The sequence below is a fragment of the Ambystoma mexicanum genome, chromosome 1p (assembly GCF_040938575.1).
Source record: "Ambystoma mexicanum isolate Mex_15411 chromosome 1p, UKY_AmexF1_1, whole genome shotgun sequence".
In the NCBI taxonomy this organism is placed as follows: domain Eukaryota; kingdom Metazoa; phylum Chordata; class Amphibia; order Caudata; family Ambystomatidae; genus Ambystoma; species Ambystoma mexicanum.
In genome coordinates, this window is record NC_090921.1 from 1,473,481,080 (window position 1) to 1,473,496,545 (window position 15,466).

The 15,466-nt window shown below is 42.1% G+C and overlaps 13 non-coding genes across 13 annotated transcripts; all 13 read left to right on the top strand.

Annotated features, from left to right (window-relative positions):
- The first annotated feature begins 185 nt into the window (after positions 1-185).
- On the top strand, positions 186-259 carry TRNAI-AAU (transfer RNA isoleucine (anticodon AAU)). Its single transcript has one exon. It is a non-coding gene; the product is annotated as a tRNA-Ile (tRNA).
- Positions 260-2,656: 2,397 nt separating this feature from the next.
- On the top strand, positions 2,657-2,730 carry TRNAI-AAU (transfer RNA isoleucine (anticodon AAU)). The gene has a single exon. It is a non-coding gene; the product is annotated as a tRNA-Ile (tRNA).
- Positions 2,731-3,454: 724 nt separating this feature from the next.
- TRNAI-AAU (transfer RNA isoleucine (anticodon AAU)) lies at positions 3,455-3,528 on the top strand. Its single transcript has one exon. It is a non-coding gene; the product is annotated as a tRNA-Ile (tRNA).
- A 327-nt stretch (positions 3,529-3,855) lies between these two features.
- Positions 3,856-3,929, top strand: TRNAI-AAU (transfer RNA isoleucine (anticodon AAU)). Its single transcript has one exon. It is a non-coding gene; the product is annotated as a tRNA-Ile (tRNA).
- A 677-nt stretch (positions 3,930-4,606) lies between these two features.
- Positions 4,607-4,680, top strand: TRNAI-AAU (transfer RNA isoleucine (anticodon AAU)). The gene has a single exon. It is a non-coding gene; the product is annotated as a tRNA-Ile (tRNA).
- A 1,478-nt stretch (positions 4,681-6,158) lies between these two features.
- On the top strand, positions 6,159-6,232 carry TRNAI-AAU (transfer RNA isoleucine (anticodon AAU)). The gene has a single exon. It is a non-coding gene; the product is annotated as a tRNA-Ile (tRNA).
- A 1,006-nt stretch (positions 6,233-7,238) lies between these two features.
- Positions 7,239-7,312, top strand: TRNAI-AAU (transfer RNA isoleucine (anticodon AAU)). The gene has a single exon. It is a non-coding gene; the product is annotated as a tRNA-Ile (tRNA).
- A 678-nt stretch (positions 7,313-7,990) lies between these two features.
- TRNAI-AAU (transfer RNA isoleucine (anticodon AAU)) lies at positions 7,991-8,064 on the top strand. Its single transcript has one exon. It is a non-coding gene; the product is annotated as a tRNA-Ile (tRNA).
- A 725-nt stretch (positions 8,065-8,789) lies between these two features.
- TRNAI-AAU (transfer RNA isoleucine (anticodon AAU)) lies at positions 8,790-8,863 on the top strand. The gene has a single exon. It is a non-coding gene; the product is annotated as a tRNA-Ile (tRNA).
- Positions 8,864-9,588: 725 nt separating this feature from the next.
- Positions 9,589-9,662, top strand: TRNAI-AAU (transfer RNA isoleucine (anticodon AAU)). Its single transcript has one exon. It is a non-coding gene; the product is annotated as a tRNA-Ile (tRNA).
- Positions 9,663-11,138: 1,476 nt separating this feature from the next.
- TRNAI-AAU (transfer RNA isoleucine (anticodon AAU)) lies at positions 11,139-11,212 on the top strand. The gene has a single exon. It is a non-coding gene; the product is annotated as a tRNA-Ile (tRNA).
- Positions 11,213-14,358: 3,146 nt separating this feature from the next.
- Positions 14,359-14,432, top strand: TRNAI-AAU (transfer RNA isoleucine (anticodon AAU)). Its single transcript has one exon. It is a non-coding gene; the product is annotated as a tRNA-Ile (tRNA).
- Positions 14,433-15,156: 724 nt separating this feature from the next.
- On the top strand, positions 15,157-15,230 carry TRNAI-AAU (transfer RNA isoleucine (anticodon AAU)). Its single transcript has one exon. It is a non-coding gene; the product is annotated as a tRNA-Ile (tRNA).
- The last annotated feature ends 236 nt before the right edge of the window (positions 15,231-15,466 follow it).

A 15,466-nucleotide genomic window follows, 5' to 3' on the forward strand; every position in this document is an offset into this window, starting at 1 on the left:
TAACCTTCTTTGTCCCAGTTCTACTTAAATGTGATGCAGGCTACAAGTCAGTTTGAAGATAATTGTCATATTCATGAATTTCCTTCAGATCACATGTAGTTTTTCTTTAGGTTGTTGTGAGGATAAGGGTTTTATGTGTGAATGAGTTAGGCATTTTTTTTCCAAGGGAAAAAAAACTTTCAGCTGGCCGGTTAGCTCAGTTGGTTAGAGCGTGGTGCTAATAACGCCGAGGTCATGGGTTCGATCCCTGTATTGGCCACTTTGTCATTTTGGGAAATATTTCTGCAGAAGCATGAGATTGATGCAGAATTGGCACTCACAGCTTTAGAGTTACTAACACAAGTTTGCTGTTTTGTTGGAAGCAGCTGTGCATACATGGTCACGGGTCAGTACTGCTGCGGGACATAACCAATGTTGTTGTGAGGATAAGGGTTGTATTTGTGAATGAGTTAGGCATTTTCTTTCAAGGGAAGAAAACTCCCCCCTGCAACTGGCCTCCCTCCTATGCTCCAGTCAGAAGGCATACTTTTTCTGACTGAGCATGGTGCTAATCACGCCAAGTTAGCGAATTTGATCCCAGTATTGGGCACTTTGTCAATTTGGGAAATATTTCTGCAGAAGCATGAGATTGATGCAGAATTCCCACCCACAGCTTTAGATTTACTATGACTAGTTTGCTGTTTTGTTGGAAGCAGCAGTCCATAAATGGTCACAGGTCAGTACTGCTGTGGGAAATGACCAATGAGATGCATTTAACCTTCTTTGTCCCAGTTCTACTTAAATGTGATGCAGGCTACAAGTCAGTTTGAAGATAATTGTCATATTCATGAATTTCCTTCAGATCACATGTAGTTTTTCTTTAGGTTGTTGTGAGGATAAGGGTTTTATGTGTGAATGAGTTAGGCATTTTTTTCCAAGGGAAGAAAAAATCCCCCTGCAACTGGCCTCCCTCTTATGCTCCAGTCAGAAACAGGACTCTCAGCTGGCTGGTTAGCTCAGTTGGTTAGAGCGTGGTGCTAATAACGCCAAGGTTAAGGGTTTGATCCCCGTATTGGCCACTTTGTCATTTTGGGAAATATTTCTGCAGAAGCATGAGATTGATGCAGAATTTGCACTCACAGCTTTAGAGTTACAGCTTTAGAGATACTAATGACCAATGAGATGCATTTAACCTTCTTTGTCCCAGTTCTACTTAAATGTGATGCAGGCTACAAGTCAGTTTGAAGATAATTGTCATATTCGTGAATTTCCTTCAGATCACATGTAGTTTTTCTTTAGGTTGTTGTGAGGATAAGGGTTTTATGTGTGAATGAGTTAGGCATTTTTTTTCCAAGGGAAGAAAAACTCCCCCCTGCAACTGGCCTCCCTCCTATGCTCCAGTCAGAAGGCATACTTTTTCTCACTGAGCATGGTGCTAATCACGCCAAGTTAGCGAATTTGATCCCAGTATTGGCCACTTTGTCAATTTGGGAAATATTTCTACAGAAGCATGAGATTGATGCAGAATTCCCACCCACAGCTTTAGATTTACTATGACTAGTTTCCTGTTTTGTTGGAAGCAGCAGTCCATAAATGGTCACAGGTCAGTACTGCTGTGGGAAATGACCAATGAGATGCATTTAACCTTCTTTGTCCCAGTTCTACTTAAATATGATGCAGGCTACAAGTCAGTTTGAAGATAATTGTCATATTCATGAATTTCCTTCAGATCACATGTAGTTTTTCTTTAGGTTGTTGTGAGGATAAGGGTTTTATGTGTGAATGAGTTAGGCATTTTTTTCCAAGGGAAGAAAAAATCCCCCTGCAACTGGCCTCCCTCTTATGCTCCAGTCAGAAACAGGACTCTCAGCTCGCTGGTTAGCTCAGTTGGTTAGAGCGTGGTGCTAATAACGCCAAGGTTATGGGTTTGATCCCCGTATTGGCCACTTTGTCATTTTGGGAAATATTTCTGCAGAAGCATGAGATTGATGCAGAATTGGCACTCACAGCTTTAGAGTTACTCATGACCAATGAGATGCATTTAACCTTCTTTGTCCCAGTTCTACCTAAATGTGATGCAGGCTACAAGTCAGTTTGAAGATAATTGTCATATTCGTGAATTTCCTTCAGATCACATGTAGTTTTTCTTTAGGTTGTTGTGAGGATAAGGGTTTTATGTGTGAATGAGTTAGGCATTTTTTTTCCAAGGGAAGAAAAACTCCCCCCTGCAACTGGCCTCCCTCCTATGCTCCAGTCAGAAGGCATACTTTTTCTGACTGAGCATGGTGCTAATCACGCCAAGTTAGCGAATTTGATCCCAGTATTGGCCACTTTGTCAATTTAGGAAATATTTCTGCAGAAGCATGAGATTGATGCAGAATTCCCACCCACAGCTTTAGATTTACTATGACTAGTTTCCTGTTTTGTTGGAAGCAGCAGTCCATAAATGGTCACAGGTCAGTACTGCTGTGGGAAATGACCAATGAGATGCATTTAACCTTCTTTGTCCCAGTTCTACTTAAATGTGATGCAGGCTACAAGTCAGTTTGAAGATAATTGTCATATTCATGAATTTCCTTCAGATCACATGTAGTTTTTCTTTAGGTTGTTGTGAGGATAAGGGTTTTATGTGTAAATGAGTTAGGCATTTTTTTCCAAGGGAAAGAGACTCTCAGCTGGCCGGTTAGCGCAGTTGGTCAGAGCGTGGTGCTAATAACGCCAAGGTCACGGGTTCGATCCCCGTATTGGCCACTTTGTCATTTTGGGAAATATTTCTGCAGAAGGATGAGATTGATGCATAATTGGCACTCACAGCTTTAGAGTTACTAACACAAGATTGCTGTTTTGTTGGAAGCAGCTGTGCATACATAGTCACGGGTCAGTACTGCTGCGGACATAACCAATGTTGCTGTGAGGATAAGGGTTGTATTTGTGAATGAGTTAGGCATTTTCTTTCAAGGGAAGAAAACTCCCCCCTGCAACTGGCCTCCCTCCTATGCTCCAGTCAGAAGGCATACTTTTTCTGACTGAGCATGGTGCTAATCACGCCAAGTTAGCGAATTTGATCCCAGTATTGGCCACTTTGTCAATTTGGGAAATATTTCTGCAGAAGCATGAGATTGATGCAGAATTCCCACCCACAGCTTTAGATTTACTATGACTAGTTTGCTGTTTTGTTGGAAGCAGCAGTCCATAAATGGTCACAGGTCAGTACTGCTGTGGGAAATGACCAATGAGATGCATTTAACCTTCTTTGTCCCAGTTCTACTTAAATGTGATGCAGGCTACAAGTCAGTTTGAAGATAATTGTCATATTCATGAATTTCCTTCAGATCACATGTAGTTTTTCTTTAGGTTGTTGTGAGGATAAGGGTTTTATGTGTGAATGAGTTAGGCATTTTTTTCCAAGGGAAGAGAAAATCCCCCTGCAACTGGCCTCCCTCTTATGCTCCAGTCAGAAACAGGGCTCTCAGCTGGCCGGTTAGCTCAGTTGGTTAGAGCGTGGTGCTAATAACGCCAAGGTTACGGGTTTGATCCCCGTATTGGCCACTTTGTCATTTTGGGAAATATTTCTGCAGAAGCATGAGATTGATGCAGAATTGGCACTCACAGCTTTAGAGTTACTAATGACCAATGAGATGCATTTAACCTTCTTTGTCCCAGTTCTACTTAAATGTGATGCAGGCTACAAGTCAGTTTGAAGATAATTGTCATATTCGTGAATTTCCTTCAGATCACATGTAGTTTTTCTTTAGGTTGTTGTGAGGATAAGGGTTTTATGTGTGAATGAGTTAGGCATTTTTTTCCAAGGGAAGAAAAAATCCCCCTGCAACTGGCCTCCATCTTATGCTCCAGTCAGAAACAGGACTCTCAGCTGGCCGGTTAGCTCAGTTGGTTAGAGCGTGGTGCCAATAACGCCAAGGTTACGGGTTTGATCCCCGTATTGGCCACTTTGTCATTTTGGGAAATATTTCTGCAGAAGGATGAGATTGATGCAGAATTGGCACTCACAGCTTTAGAGTTACTAACACAAGATTGCTGTTTTGTTGGAAGCAGCTGTGCATACATAGTCACGGGTCAGTACTACTGAGGACATAACCAATGTTGTTGTGAGGATAAGGGTTGTATTTGTGAATGAGTTAGGCATTTTCTTTCAAGGGAAGAAAACTCCCCCCTGCAACTGGCCTCCCTCCTATGCTCCAGTCAGAAGGCATACTTTTTCTGACTGAGCATGGTGCTAATCACGCCAAGTTAGCGAATTTGATCCTAGTATTGGCCACTTTGTCAATTTGGGAAATATTTCTGCAGAAGCATGAGATTGATGCAGAATTCCCACCCACAGCTTTAGATTTACTATGACTAGTTTTCTGTTTTGTTGGAAGCAGCAGTCCATAAATGGTCACAGGTCAGTACTGTTGTGGGAAATGACCAATGAGATGCATTTAACCTTCTTTTTCCCAGTTCTACTTAAATGTGATGCAGGCTACAAGTCAGTTTGAAGATAATTGTCATATTCATGAATTTCCTTCAGATCACATGTAGTTTTTCTTTAGGTTGTTGTGAGGATAAGGGTTTTATGTGTGAATGAGTTAGGCATTTTTTTTCCAAGGGAAAAAGACTTTCAGCTGGCTGGTTAGCTCAGTTGGTTAGAGTGTGGTGCTAATAACGCCAAGGTCATGGGTTCAATCCCCGTATTGGCCACTTTGTCATTTTGGGAAATATTTCTGCAGAAGCATGAGATTGATGCAGAATTGGCACTCACAGCTTTAGAGTTACTAACACAAGTTTGCTGTTTTGTTGGAAGCAGCTGTGCATACATGGTCACGGGTCAGTACTGCTGCGGGACATAACCAATGTTGTTGTGAGGATAAGGGTTGTATTTGTGAATGAGTTAGGCATTTTCTTTCAAGGGAAGAAAACTCCCCCCTGCAACTGACCTCCCTCCTATGCTCCAGTCAGAAGGCATACTTTTTCTGACTGAGCATGGTGCTAATCATGCCAAGTTAGCGAATTTGATCCCAGTATTGGCCACTTTGTCAATTTGGGAAATATTTCTGCAGAAGCATGAGATTGATGCAGAATTCCCACCCACAGCTTTAGATTTACTATGACTAGTTTGCTGTTTTGTTGGAAGCAGCAGTCCATAAATGGTCACAGGTCAGTACTGCTGTGGGAAATGACCAATGAGATGCATTTAACCTTCTTTGTCCCAGTTCTACTTAAATGTGATGCAGGCTACAAGTCAGTTTGAAGATAATTGTCATATTCATGAATTTCCTTCAGATCACATGTAGTTTTTCTTTAGGTTGTTGTGAGGATAAGGGTTTTATGTGTGAATGAGTTAGGCATTTTTTTTCCAAGGGAAAAATACTTTCAGCTCGCCGGTTAGCTCAGTTGGTTAGAGCGTGGTGCTAATAACGCCAAGGTCATGGGTTCGATCCCCGTATTGGCCACTTTGTCATTTTGGGAAATATTTCTGCAGAAGCATGAGATTGATGCAGAATTGGCACTCACAGCTTTAGAGTTACTAACACAAGTTTGCTGTTTTTTTGGAAGCAGCTGTGCATACATGGTCACGGGTCAGTACTGCTGCGGGACATAACCAATGTTGTTGTGAGGATAAGGGTTGTATTTGTGAATGAGTTAGGCATTTTCTTTCAAGGGAAGAAAGCTCCCCCCTGCAACTGGCCTCCCTCCTATGCTCCAGTCAGAAGGCATACTTTTTCTGACTGAGCATGGTGCTAATCACGCCAAGTTAGCGAATTTGATCCCAGTATTGGCCACTTTGTCAATTTGGGAAATATTTCTGCAGAAGCATGAGATTGATGCAGAATTCCCACCCACAGCTTTAGATTTACTATGACTAGTTTGCTGTTTTGTTGGAAGCAGCAGTCCATAAATGGTCACAGGTCAGTACTGCTGTGCGAAATGACCAATGAGATACATTTAACCTTCTTTGTCCCAGTTCTACTTAAATGTGATGCAGGCTACAAGTCAGTTTGAAGATAATTGTCATATTTATGAATTTCCTTCAGATCACATGTAGTTTTTCTTTAGGTTGTTGTGAGGATAAGGGTTTTATGTGTGAATGAGTTAGGCATTTTTTTTCCAAGGGAAGAAAAAATCCCCCTGCAACTGGCCTCCCTCTTATGGTCCAGTCAGAAATATGCCTCTCAGCTGGCCGGTTAGCTCAGTTGGTTAGAGCGTGGTGCTAATAACGCCAAGGTCACGGGTTCGATCCCCGTATTGGCCACTTTGTCATTTTGGGAAATATTTCTGCAGAAGGATGAGATTGATGCAGAATTGGCACCTACAGCTTTAGAGTTACTAACACAAGATTGCTGTTTTGTTGGAAGCAGCTGTGCATACATGGTCACGGGTCAGTACTGCTGCGGGACATAACCAATGTTGTTGTGAGGATAAGGGTTGTATTTGTGAATGAGTTAGGCATTTTCTTTCAAGGGAAGAAAACTCCCCCCTGCAACTGGCCTCCCTCCTATGCTCCAGTCAGAAGGCTTACTTTTTCTGACTGAGCATGGTGCTAATCACGCCAAGTTAGCGAATTTGATCCCAGTATTGGCCACTTTGTCAATTTCGGAAATATTTCTGCAGAAGGATGAGATTGATGCAGAATTGGCACTCACAGCTTTAGAGTTACTAACACAAGATTGCTGTTTTGTTGGAAGCAGCTGTGCATACATAGTCACGGGTCAGTACTACTGCGGACATAACCAATGTTGTTGTGAGGATAAGGGTTGTATTTGTGAATGAGTTAGGCATTTTCTTTCAAGGGAAGAAAACTCCCCCCTGCAACTGGCCTCCCTCCTATGCTCCAGTCAGAAGGCATACTTTTTCTGACTGAGCATGGTGCTAATCACGCCAAGTTAGCGAATTTGATCCCAGTATTGGCCACTTTGTCAATTTGGGAGATATTTCTGCAGAAGCATGAGATTGATGCAGAATTCCCACCCACAGCTTTAGATTTACTATGACAAGTTTGCTGTTTTGTTGGAAGCAGCAGTCCATAAATGGTCACAGGTCAGTACTGCTGTGGGAAATGACCAATGAGATGCATTTAACCTTCTTTGTCCCAGTTCTACTTAAATGTGATGCAGGCTACAAGTCAGTTTGAAGATAATTGTCATATTCATGAATTTCCTTCAGATCACATGTAGTTTTTCTTTAGGTTGTTGTGAGGATAAGGGTTTTATGTGTGAATGAGTTAGGCATTTTTTTCCAAGGGAAAAAGACTCTCAGTTGGCCGGTTAGCTCAGTTGGTTAGAGCGTGGTGCTAATAACGCCAAGGTCACGGGTTTGATCCCTGTATTGGCCACTTTGTCATTTTGGGAAATATGTCTGCAGAAGGATGAGATTGATGCAGAATTGGCACTCACAGCTTTAGAGTTACTAACACAAGATTGCTGTTTTGTTGGAAGCAGCTGTGCATACATAGTCACGGGTCAGTACTGCTGCGGACATAACCAATGTTGTTGTGAGGATAAGGGTTGTATTTGTGAATGAGTTAGGCATTTTCTTTCAAGGGAAGAAAACTCCCCCCTGCAACTGGCCTCCCTCCTATGCTCCAGTCAGAAGTCATACTTTTTCTGACTGAGCATGGTGCTAATCACGCCAAGTTAGCGAATTTGATCCCAGTATTGGCCACTTTGTCAATTTGGGAAATATTTCTGCAGAAGCATGAGATTGATGCAGAATTCCCACCCACAGCTTTAGATTTACTATGACTAGTTTGCTGTTTTGTTGGAAGCAGCAGTCCATAAATGGTCACAGGTCAGTACTGCTGTCGGAAATGACCAATGAGATGCATTTAACCTTCTTTGTCCCAGTTCTACTTAAATGTGATGCAGGCTACAAGTCAGTTTGAAGATAATTGTCATATTCATGAATTTCCTTCAGATCACATGTAGTTTTTCTTTAGGTTGTTGTGAGGATAAGGGTTTTATGTGTGAATGAGTTAGGCATTTTTTTTCCAAGGGAAAAAAAACTTTCAGCTGGCCGGTTAGCTCAGTTGGTTAGAGCGTGGTGCTAATAACGCCGAGGTCATGGGTTCGATCCCTGTATTGGCCACTTTGTCATTTTGGGAAATATTTCTGCAGAAGCATGAGATTGATGCAGAATTGGCACTCACAGCTTTAGAGTTACTAACACAAGTTTGCTGTTTTGTTGGAAGCAGCTGTGCATACATGGTCACGGGTCAGTACTGCTGCGGACATAACCAATGTTGTTGTGAGGATAAGGGTTGTATTTGTGAATGAGTTAGGCATTTTCTTTCAAGGAAAGAAAACTCCCCCCTGCAACTGGCCTCCCTCCTATGCTCCAGTCAGAAGGCATACTTTTTCTGACTGAGCATGGTGCTAATCACGCCAAGTTAGCGAATTTGATCCCAGTATTGGCCACTTTGTCAATTTGGGAAATATTTCTGCAGAAGCATGAGATTGATGCAGAATTCCCACCCACAGCTTTAGATTTACTATGACTAGTTTGCTGTTTTGTTGGAAGCAGCAGTCCATAAATGGTCACAGGTCAGTACTGCTGTGGGAAATGACCAATGAGATACATTTAACCTTCTTTGTCCCAGTTCTACTTAAATGTGATGCAGGCTACAAGTCAGTTTGAAGATAATTGTCATATTCATGAATTTCCTTCAGATCACATGTAGTTTTTCTTTAGGTTGTTGTGAGGATAAGGGTTTTATGTGTGAATGAGTTAGGCATTTTTTTTCCAAGGGAAGAAAAAATCCCCCTGCAACTGGCCTCCCTCTTATGGTCCAGTCAGAAATATGCCTCTCAGCTGGCCGGTTAGCTCAGTTGGTTAGAGCGTGGTGCTAATAACGCTAAGGTCACGGGTTCGATCCCCGTATTGGCCACTTTGTCATTTTGGGAAATATTTCTGCAGAAGGATGAGATTGATGCAGAATTGGCACTCACAGCTTTAGAGTTACTAACACAAGATTGCTGTTTTGTTGGAAGCAGCTGTGCATAGATAGTCACGGGTCAGTACTGCTGCGGACATAACCAATGTTGTTGTGAGGATAAGGGTTGTATTTGTGAATGAGTTAGGCATTTTCTTTCAAGGAAAGAAAACTCCCCCCTGCAACTGGCCTCCCTCCTATGCTCCAGTCAGAAGGCATACTTTTTCTGACTGAGCATGGTGCTAATCACGCCAAGTTAGCGGATTTGATCCCAGTATTGGCCACTTTGTCAATTTGGGAAATATTTCTGCAGAAGCATGAGATTGATGCAGAATTCCCACCCACAGCTTTAGATTTACTATGACTAGTTTGCTGTTTTGTTGGAAGCAGCAGTCCATAAATGGTCACAGGTCAGTACTGCTGTGGGAAATGACCAATGAGATGCATTTAACCTTCTTTGTCCCAGTTCTACTTAAATGTGATGCAGGCTACAAGTCAGTTTGAAGATAATTGTCATATTCATGAATTTCCTTCAGATCACATGTAGTTTTTCTTTAGGTTGTTGTGAGGATAAGGGTTTTATGTGTGAATGACTTAGGCATTTTTTTTCCAAGGAAAGAAAAAATCCCCCTGCAACTGGCCTCCCTCTTATGCTCCAGTCAGAAACAGGACACTCAGCTGGTCGGTTAGCTCAGCTGGTTAGAGCGTGGTGCTAATAACGCCATGGTCACGGGTTCGATCCCCGTATTGGCCACTTTGTCATTTTGGGAAATATTTCTGCAGAAGCATGAGATTGATGCAGAATTGGCACTCACAGCTTTAGAGTTACTAACACAAGATTGCTGTTTTGTTGGAAGCAGCTGTGCATACATGGTCACGGGTCAGTACTGCCGCGGGACATAACCAATGTTGTTGTGAGGATAAGGGTTGTATTTGTGAATGAGTTAGGCATTTTCTTTCAAGGGAAGAAAGCTCCCCCCTGCAACTGGCCTCCCTCCTATGCTCCAGTCAGAAGGCATACTTTTTCTGACTGAGCATGGTGCTAATCACGCCAAGTTAGCGAATTTGATCCCAGTATTGGCCACTTTGTCAATTTGGGAAATATTTCTGCAGAAGGATGAGAATGATGCAGAATTCCCACCCACAGCTTTAGATTTACTATGACTAGTTTCCTGTTTTGTTGGAAGCAGCAGTCCATAAATGGTCACAGGTCAGTACTGCTGTGGGAAATGACCAATGAGATGCATTTAACCTTCTTTGTCCCAGTTCTACTTAAATGTGATGCAGGCTACAAGTCAGTTTGAAGATAATTGTCATATTCGTGAATTTCCTTCAGATCACATGTAGTTTTTCTTTAGGTTGTTGTGAGGATAAGGGTTTTATGTGTGAATGAGTTAGGCATTTTTTTTCCAAGGGAAGAAAAAATCCCCCTGCAACTGGCCTCCCTCTTATGCTCCAGTTAGAAATATGCCTCTCAGCTGGCCGGTTAGCTCGGTTGGTTAGAGCGTGGTGCTAATAACGCCAAGGTCACGGGTTCGATCCCTGTATTGGCCACTTTGTCATTTTGGGAAATATTTCTGCAGAAGGATGAGATTGATGCAGAATTGGCACTCACAGCTTTAGAGTTACTGACACAAGATTGCTGTTTTGTTGGAAGCAGCTGTGCATACATAGTCACGGGTCAGTACTACTGCGGACATAACCAATGTTGTTGTGAGGATAAGGGTTGTATTTGTGAATGAGTTAGGCATTTTCTTTCAAGGGAAGAAAACTCCCCCCTGCAACTGGCCTCCCTCCTATGCTCCAGTCAGAAGGCATACTTTTTCTGACTGAGCATGGTGCTAATCACGCCAAGTTAGCGAATTTGATCCCAGTATTGGCCACTTTGTCAATTTGGGAGATATTTCTGCAGAAGCATGAGATTGATGCAGAATTCCCACCCACAGCTTTAGATTTACTATGACAAGTTTGCTGTTTTGTTGGAAGCAGCAGTCCATAAATGGTCACAGGTCAGTACTGCTGTGGGAAATGACCAATGAGATGCATTTAACCTTCTTTGTCCCAGTTCTACTTAAATGTGATGCAGGCTACAAGTCAGTTTGAAGATAATTGTCATATTCATGAATTTCCTTCAGATCACATGTAGTTTTTCTTTAGGTTGTTGTGAGGATAAGGGTTTTATGTGTGAATGAGTTAGGCATTTTTTTCCAAGGGAAAAAGACTGTCAGCTGGCCGGTTAGCTCAGTTGGTTAGAGCGTGGTGCTAATAACGCCAAGGTCACGGGTTTGATCCCTGTATTGGCCACTTTGTCATTTTGGGAAATATTTCTGCAGAAGGATGAGATTGATGCAGAATTGGCATTCACAGCTTTAGAGTTACTAACACAAGATTGCTGTTTTGTTGGAAGCAGCTGTGCTTACATAGTCACGGGTCAGTACTGCTGCGGACATAACCAATGTTGTTGTGAGGATAAGGGTTGTATTTGTGAATGAGTTAGGCATTTTCTTTCAAGGGAAGAAAACTCCCCCCTGCAACTGGCCTCCCTCCTATGCTCCAGTCAGAAGGCATACTTTTTCTGACTGAGCATGGTGCTAATCACGCCAAGTTAGCGAATTTGATCCCAGTATTGGGCACTTTGTCAATTTGGGAAATATTTCTGCAGAAGCATGAGATTGATGCAGAATTCCCACCCACAGCTTTAGATTTACTATGACTAGTTTGCTGTTTTGTTGGAAGCAGCAGTCCATAAATGGGCACAGGTCAGTACTGCTGTGGGAAATGACCAATGAGATGCATTTAACCTTCTTTGTCCCAGTTCTACTTAAATGTGATGCAGGCTACAAGTCAGTTTGAAGATAATTGTCATATTCATGAATTTCCTTCAGATCACATGTAGTTTTTCTTTAGGTTGTTGTGAGGATAAGGGTTTTATGTGTGAATGAGTTAGGCATTTTTTTCCAAGGGAAGAAAAAATCCCCCTGCAACTGGCCTCCCTCTTATGCTCCAGTCAGAAACAGGACTCTCAGCTGGCTGGTTAGCTCAGTTGGTTAGAGCGTGGTGCTAATAACGCCAAGGTTAAGGGTTTGATCCCCGTATTGGCCACTTTGTCATTTTGGGAAATATTTCTGCAGAAGCATGAGATTGATGCAGAATTTGCACTCACAGCTTTAGAGTTACAGCTTTAGAGATACTAATGACCAATGAGATGCATTTAACCTTCTTTGTCCCAGTTCTACTTAAATGTGATGCAGGCTACAAGTCAGTTTGAAGATAATTGTCATATTCGTGAATTTCCTTCAGATCACATGTAGTTTTTCTTTAGGTTGTTGTGAGGATAAGGGTTTTATGTGTGAATGAGTTAGGCATTTTTTTTCCAAGGGAAGAAAAACTCCCCCCTGCAACTGGCCTCCCTCCTATGCTCCAGTCAGAAGGCATACTTTTTCTCACTGAGCATGGTGCTAATCACGCCAAGTTAGCGAATTTGATCCCAGTATTGGCCACTTTGTCAATTTGGGAAATATTTCTACAGAAGCATGAGATTGATGCAGAATTCCCACCCACAGCTTTAGATTTACTATGACTAGTTTCCTGTTTTGTTGGAAGCAGCAGTCCATAAATCGTCACAGGTCAGTACTGCTGTGGGAAATGACCAATGAGATGCATTTAACCTTCTTTGTCCCAGTTCTACTTAAATATGATGCAGGCTACAAGTCAGTTTGAAGATAATTGTCATATTCATGAATTTCCTTCAGATCACATGTAGTTTTTCTTTAGGTTGTTGTGAGGATAAGGGTTTTATGTGTGAATGAGTTAGGCATTTTTTTCCAAGGGAAGAAAAAATCCCCCTGCAACTGGCCTCCCTCTTATGCTCCAGTCAGAAACAGGACTCTCAGCTCGCTGGTTAGCTCAGTTGGTTAGAGCGTGGTGCTAATAACGCCAAGGTTATGGGTTTGATCCCCGTATTGGCCACTTTGTCATTTTGGGAAATATTTCTGCAGAAGCATGAGATTGATGCAGAATTGGCACTCACAGCTTTAGAGTTACTCATGACCAATGAGATGCATTTAACCTTCTTTGTCCCAGTTCTACCTAAATGTGATGCAGGCTACAAGTCAGTTTGAAGATAATTGTCATATTCGTGAATTTCCTTCAGATCACATGTAGTTTTTCTTTAGGTTGTTGTGAGGATAAGGGTTTTATGTGTGAATGAGTTAGGCATTTTTTTTCCAAGGGAAGAAAAACTCCCCCCTGCAACTGGCCTCCCTCCTATGCTCCAGTCAGAAGGCATACTTTTTCTGACTGAGCATGGTGCTAATCACGCCAAGTTAGCGAATTTGATCCCAGTATTGGCCACTTTGTCAATTTAGGAAATATTTCTGCAGAAGCATGAGATTGATGCAGAATTCCCACCCACAGCTTTAGATTTACTATGACTAGTTTCCTGTTTTGTTGGAAGCAGCAGTCCATAAATGGTCACAGGTCAGTACTGCTGTGGGAAATGACCAATGAGATGCATTTAACCTTCTTTGTCCCAGTTCTACTTAAATGTGATGCAGGCTACAAGTCAGTTTGAAGATAATTGTCATATTCATGAATTTCCTTCAGATCACATGTAGTTTTTCTTTAGGTTGTTGTGAGGATAAGGGTTTTATGTGTAAATGAGTTAGGCATTTTTTTCCAAGGGAAAGAGACTCTCAGCTGGCCGGTTAGCGCAGTTGGTCAGAGCGTGGTGCTAATAACCCCAAGGTCACGGGTTCGATCCCCGTATTGGCCACTTTGTCATTTTGGGAAATATTTCTGCAGAAGCATGAGATTGATGCATAATTGGCACTCACAGCTTTAGAGTTACTAACACAAGATTGCTGTTTTGTTGGAAGCAGCTGTGCATACATAGTCACGGGTCAGTACTGCTGCGGACATAACCAATGTTGCTGTGAGGATAAGGGTTGTATTTGTGAATGAGTTAGGCATTTTCTTTCAAGGGAAGAAAACTCCCCCCTGCAACTGGCCTCCCTCCTATGCTCCAGTCAGAAGGCATACTTTTTCTGACTGAGCATGCTGCTAATCACGCCAAGTTAGCGAATTTGATCCCAGTATTGGCCACTTTGTCAATTTGGGAAATATTTCTGCAGAAGCATGAGATTGATGCAGAATTCCCACCCACAGCTTTAGATTTACTATGACTAGTTTGCTGTTTTGTTGGAAGCAGCAGTCCATAAATGGTCACAGGTCAGTACTGCTGTGGGAAATGACCAATGAGATGCATTTAACCTTCTTTGTCCCAGTTCTACTTAAATGTGATGCAGGCTACAAGTCAGTTTGAAGATAATTGTCATATTCATGAATTTCCTTCAGATCACATGTAGTTTTTCTTTAGGTTGTTGTGAGGATAAGGGTTTTATGTGTGAATGAGTTAGGCATTTTTTTCCAAGGGAAAAAGACTTTCAGCTGGCTGGTTAGCTCAGTTGGTTAGAGCGTGGTGCTAATAACGCCAAGGTCATGGGTTCGATCCCCGTATTGGCCACTTTGTCATTTTGGGAAATATTTCTGCAGAAGCATGAGATTGATGCATAATTGGCACTCACAGCTTTAGAGTTACTAACACAAGATTACTGTTTTGTTGGAAGCAGCTGTGCATACATAGTCACGGGTCAGTACTGCTGCGGACATAACCAATGTTGCGGTGAGGATAAGGGTTGTATTTGTGAATGAGTTAGGCATTTTCTTTCAAGGGAAGAAAACTCCCCCCTGCAACTGGCCTCGCTCCTATGCTCCAGTCAGAAGGCATACTTTTTCTGACTGAGCATGGTGCTAATCACGCCAAGTTAGCGAATTTGATCCCAGTATTGGCCACTTTGTCAATTTGGGAAATATTTCTGCAGAAACATGAGATTGATGCAGAATTCCCATCCACAGCTTTAGATTTACTATGACTAGTTTGCTGTTTTGTTGGAAGCAGCAGTCCATAAATGGTCACAGGTCAGTACTGTTGTGGGAAATGACCAATGAGATGCATTTAACCTTCTTTGTCCCAGTTCTACTTAAATGTGATGCAGGCTACAAGTCAGTTTGAAGATAATTGTCATATTCATGAATTTCCTTCAGATCACATGTAGTTTTTCTTTAGGTTGTTGTGAGGATAAGGGTTTTATGTGTGAATGAGTTAGGCATTTTTTTCCAAGGGAAGAGAAAATCCCCCTGCAACTGGCCTCCCTCTTATGCTCCAGTCAGAAACAGGGCTCTCAGCTGGCCGGTTAGCTCAGTTGGTTAGAGCGTGGTGCTAATAACGCCAAGGTTACGGGTTTGATCCCCGTATTGGCCACTTTGTCATTTTGGGAAATATTTCTGCAGAAGCATGAGATTGATGCAGAATTGGCACTCACAGCTTTAGAGTTACTAATGACCAATGAGATGCATTTAACCTTCTTTGTCCCAGTTCTACTTAAATGTGATGCAGGCTACAAGTCAGTTTGAAGATAATTGTCATATTCGTGAATTTCCTTCAGATCACATGTAGTTTTTCTTTAGGTTGTTGTGAGGATAAGGGTTTTATGTGTG